Source organism: Berghia stephanieae, unplaced genomic scaffold (assembly GCF_034508935.2).
Source record: "Berghia stephanieae isolate SIO BIC M18660-M18661 unplaced genomic scaffold, UCSD_Bste_1.3 scaffold6293, whole genome shotgun sequence".
Classification (NCBI taxonomy): Eukaryota; Metazoa; Mollusca; class Gastropoda; order Nudibranchia; family Aeolidiidae; genus Berghia; species Berghia stephanieae.
In genome coordinates this window covers 1-4,847 of record NW_027627837.1, presented here as the reverse complement: position 1 = coordinate 4,847, position 4,847 = coordinate 1, and the positions used below count along the sequence as shown (strand labels likewise).

Sequence of the window (4,847 nt, the reverse complement as noted above, 5' to 3'; positions counted from 1 at the left end):
CTCCCAAACCGGGATTTGAACCCGGCAGGGTTGGCCGGCCCGTGGGCCAACTCGATCGAGCCCGAGTCGTCGATCGCCCGACTCTAGCGAAGTAGCGGGAACGCGTTTAACACTCCCCAAGCGAGTACAGGGCCCCAACGGGAAGGGCCCCGAAGTTCAAAACCGGTCGGCAATGGGGAGGGTCCCAGGTGCGATCATAGGTGGTGGGTTTATTTCATTCAAATTCGCTCCGTAGAGGAAATGCGCTCGACCAAAGTTTTTTCCCTCGCCTCGGAGGGCTTACCGCGGGAGCGTCCCGGCGCTAGAGTCCTTCTCGGCCGTAGCGAGAGCTTCTTACCCCAGGGACGCCCGTGCGGTAAAGCTCGAATCGACGAGGCGATAAAATCGTATGAATAAAGCTCCCAAACCGGGATTTGAACCCGGCAGGGTTGGCGGCCCGTGGGCCAACTCGATCGAGCCCGAGTCGTCGATCGCCCGACTCTAGCGAAGTAGCGGGAACGCGTTTAACACTCCGCCAAGCGAGTACAGGGCCCTAACGGGAAGGGCCCCGAAGTTCAAAACCGGTCGGCAATGGGGAGGTCCCAGGTGCGATCATAGGTGGTGGGTTTATTTCATTCAAATTCGCTCCGTAGAGGAAATGCGCTCGACCAAAGTTTTTTCCCTCGGCCCTCGGAGGGCTTACCGCGGGAGCGTCCCGGCGCTAGAGTCCTTCTCGGCCGTAGCGAGAGCTTCTTACCCCAGGGACGCCCGTGCGGTAAAGCCTCGAATCGACGAGGCGATAAAATCGTATGAATAAAGCTCCCAAACCGGGATTTGAACCCCGGCAGGGTTGGCCGGCCCGTGGGCCAACTCGATCGAGCCCGAGTCGTCGATCGCCCGACTCTAGCGAAGTAGCGGGAACGCGTTTAACACTCCGCCAAGCGAGTACAGGGCCCTAACGGGAAGGGCCCCGAAGTTCAAAACCGGTCGGCAATGGGGAGGTCCCAGGTGCGATCATAGGTGGTGGGTTTATTTCATTCAAATTCGCTCCGTTGAGGAAATGCGCTCGACCAAAGTTTTTTCCCCGGCCCTCGGGGTTAGGGGAGGCCCCGGCGTAGAGTTACATCTGATTACGGGGAGAGAATGCGGTAAAGAAACCTTTCTATCGAAATACTCACTATGCGCCCAGCCAAGGCAATCGTGCTCAAAGCGCTTTACAACGCGTCTACAGCCCAAAAGCAACACTTACGTGCAGAGCGGGACACGACAGGACGGAGGAAAACACTACTCAGGCCAGGTATTCGTTTTACATCTGATTACGGGGAGAGAATGGGGTAAAGAACCTTTTTATCGAGTACTAACTATGCGCCGGCCCGGCAATCGTGCTCAAAAACGCTTTACAACGCGTCTAAGCCAACAGCAAACTTAGCGTTTCAGAGCGGGACACGAAGGACGGAGGAAAACACTACTCACGGCCAGGTATTCGTTTTACATCTGATTACGGGGAGAGAATGCGAGTAAAGACCTTTCTTTCGAGTACTCAACTATGCGCCGAGCAGGCAATCGTGCTCAAAGCGCTTTACAACGCGTCTACAGCCAACAGCAACACTCTAAGTGCAGAGCGGGACACGACAGGACGGAGAAAACACTACTCACGGCCAGGTTTTCGTTTTACATCTGATTACGGGGGGGAGAGAATGCGAGTAAAGAACCTTTCTATCGAGTACTCAACTATGCGCCGAGCCAGGCATCGTGTCAAAACGCTTTACAACGCGTCTACAGCCAACAGCCCCACTTAACGTGCGAGCGGGGACACGCAGGACGGAGAAAAAAACTATCACGGCCAGGTATTCGTTTTACATCTGATTACGGGGGAGAGAATGCGAGGTAAAAAACCTTTCTACGAGTTATCAACTATGCGCCGAGGGCCCGGCAATCGTGCTCAAAGCGCTTTACAACGCGTCTACAGCCAACAGCAAACCTTTTGCGGCAGAGCGGGACACGACAGGACGGAGAAGAAAACATACTCACGGCCAGGTATTCGTTTTACATTGATTACGGGGAGAGAATGCGAGTAAAGAAAACCTTTTATCGAGTACTCAACTATGCGCCGAGCCAGGCAATCGTGCTCAAAGCGCTTTACAACGCGGCTACAGCCAACAGCAACACTCTAACGTGCAGAGCGGGACACGACAGAACAGAACGGAGGAAAACAATACTTACTAGTTTTCCTTTGAGTACGGTGAAAGCTGAGCACAATTGAGAGTACCGTAGCGACCGAATTTTAAAAGATTTCAGTTGGCGAAAATTTCCCCTTCGCAGAAAACCTATTAAGGGAAGAAAAGAAAAAAAAAAACAAAAATCCCCCCAAATATAAAAAATAAAAATTAATTAAAAAAAGTACAGTTGGCGAATTCTGCTTCGCAAAAGGCGAGTAAGAAAACGAAAAAAAAAAAAAAAAAAAAAGGAGAGAGAGAGAGAGAGGAAAAGAGAGGGGTGAGAGAGAGGGGGAGATGAGAGGGGGGAGGAGAAGAGGAGAAGAGAGATGAGAGAGAGAGAAAATGCGGCGCAATGTCAAAAGTAGCGCAAACGCACGAATTTCTACAAAATGCAGTTGGCGAATTGGGGCTTCGCAGAGGTCAATGTCAAGGGTGACCCAAAAATTAAAAAAAAAAAAAATAAATTTTAATGCGCAAACCCAAACTAGCGCAGCGAACCCGATTTGTTTAAAATATAGTTGGCGAATTCCGCTTCGCAGAAGCCTATTAAGGGGACGCGAAAAAAAAAAAGAAAAATTATGAAAAAAAAAAAAGGAAATAAAAAAAAAAAAAAATACGTTGGCGAATCCCGCTTCCGCAGAAGCCTATTAAGGGACAAAAATAAAAGCAGTTGGCGAATTTCCTCTTCGCAGAAGCCTGTTAAAGGACAAAAAAAAAAATGCAGTTGGCGAATTCCGCTTCTCAGAAGTCTATTAAGGGACTGAATAAAATGCAGTTGGCGAATTCCGCTTCGCAGAAGCCTGGTAAAGGAAAAAATAAAATGCAGTTGGCGAATTCCGCTTCGCAGAAGCCTATTAAGGGACTAAAAAGAAATGCAGTTGGCGAACCTTTCCAAAACTTCGCCAGAAGCTATTCTAAAAGGGAACTTAAATTGGAAATGCGTTGGGGCGAATTCCGTTCCAGAAGCCTATTAAGGCAAAAACATTGGCGAATTCCGCTTTCAGAAGGGGGTTATTAAGGGAACTTTGAAATAAAAGCAGTTGGCGAATTCCGCTTTCGGCAGGGGAAAGGGCCCCTTTTAATTATTTAAAGGGGCTGACCAGGGAAGGATAAAAAAAATGAAAAAAAAAAAAAAAAAAAAAAAAAAAAATGCAGTTGGCGAATTCTACTTCGCAGACAGCAAAGAAGGAAAAACTAAAAGTGCCTCTGGACGGATTAGTGCCTTGGACGGATTAGTGCCTCTGGACGGACTTTGTGCCTCTGGAGGGAAATTAGTGCCTCTGGACGGATTAGTGCCTTGGAAGGTGGAGAAAAAAAAAAAATTCTCCAAGTTCTAGGAGATAGAACTTTGAAGAAGTAAAGTAAAGTAAAGTAAATGTATTTATACGTGTTATGGACACTCTCGCACCCGCCGCCGCCGCGCGCCGCCCGCCAGCATGCCGAGCCAAAGCAGAGCAAGGACTCGAAGGCGGGCCCGATCGGGCCGGGCCGTCCCGTGCCGGGGGGAAAAGGTGGCCGACAAACCTGCTGGAGGGAAATCTCAGGTCCGGGGCTTAGTCTCAACGGATCGCCGTTACCAGGACAGCTCTAACGCTTACAACACCCCGACGGAATAATGTGGTCCGCACGCGATTTCTTGCCCCTACGGACGTGGATGATTTCCGACCCAGCCCCGCGCACCACGATCTGCGCGCGTGACGAGCGGGCCGGTCCGGCACTAGCCCACGAACCGAGGGTTGCCGGCTTAATGTTGCCTGCACGCTCAGGGCCCTAGCTAAGCTCACCCTTGCTCACCGGGCGGGGGTTCGACTTAGAGGCGTTCAGTCGTACTCCACGGACGTAGCCTGGCGCCATCGGCCTGACGACCGGACGCGCGAACCAGAGGTCCCAATCACCGTTCCTCTCGTACTGAGCAAGGGTTACCGTGGCAAGGGCGCTTCATCAGTAGGATAACTAACCCGTCTCACGACGGTCTAAACCCAGCTCACGTTTTCCCCGTTGGCGGGGTGAACAATCCGACACTTGGCGAATTCTGCTTCGCATGATAGGGGAAAAGCCGACATCGAAGGATCAATCAGCGAGTCGCTATGAACGCTTGGCCGCCAAAAGCCAGTTATCCCTGTGGTAACTTTTCTGACACCTCTCGCTTGAAATCCCAACGTCGAAAGGATCGATAGGCCCCGCTTTCACGGCCCGTATTCGTACTGAAATCCTGGTCGAGCAGGCATTTGCCCTTTTGCTCTACGCGAGGTTTCGTCCTCGCTGAGCCCCCCTTGGGGACACCCTTTGCTGCGCTTTTAGAAGATGTACCGCCCCAGTCAAACTCCCGTCCGAGGCTGTTCCCCCGGAGGGTCGCTGTCGCCGTCGTGACCGCGTCGGGGGGAGTCGGTGGGCTCCCCGAGCCCGACGCGACGGCGGCTTGGCGTCTGAACCTCGTAGCCTCCTACCTGCAAGAAGGCGCCGAGTCCCCACTCGCGGGTAAGTGGGGTCCCGCGGGGGTTGCGGTTTTTTCACTTTTCGCGCCGAAGACGCTACCGCCTATTTCTACACCCCCCACGTCTCACAGAGTCGGACTAGAGTCAAGCTCGACAGGGTCTTCTTTCCCCCCTGTTTCACCAAGCCGTTCCCTTTTGGGGTGATTTGCGGGGG

At 52.1% G+C, this 4,847-nt stretch overlaps 1 pseudogene; it reads right to left on the bottom strand.

The window, feature by feature from the left end:
- Positions 1-3,731: 3,731 nt before the first annotated feature.
- On the bottom strand, positions 3,732-4,847 carry LOC144962137 (large subunit ribosomal RNA; annotated as a pseudogene; the record flags this gene model as incomplete).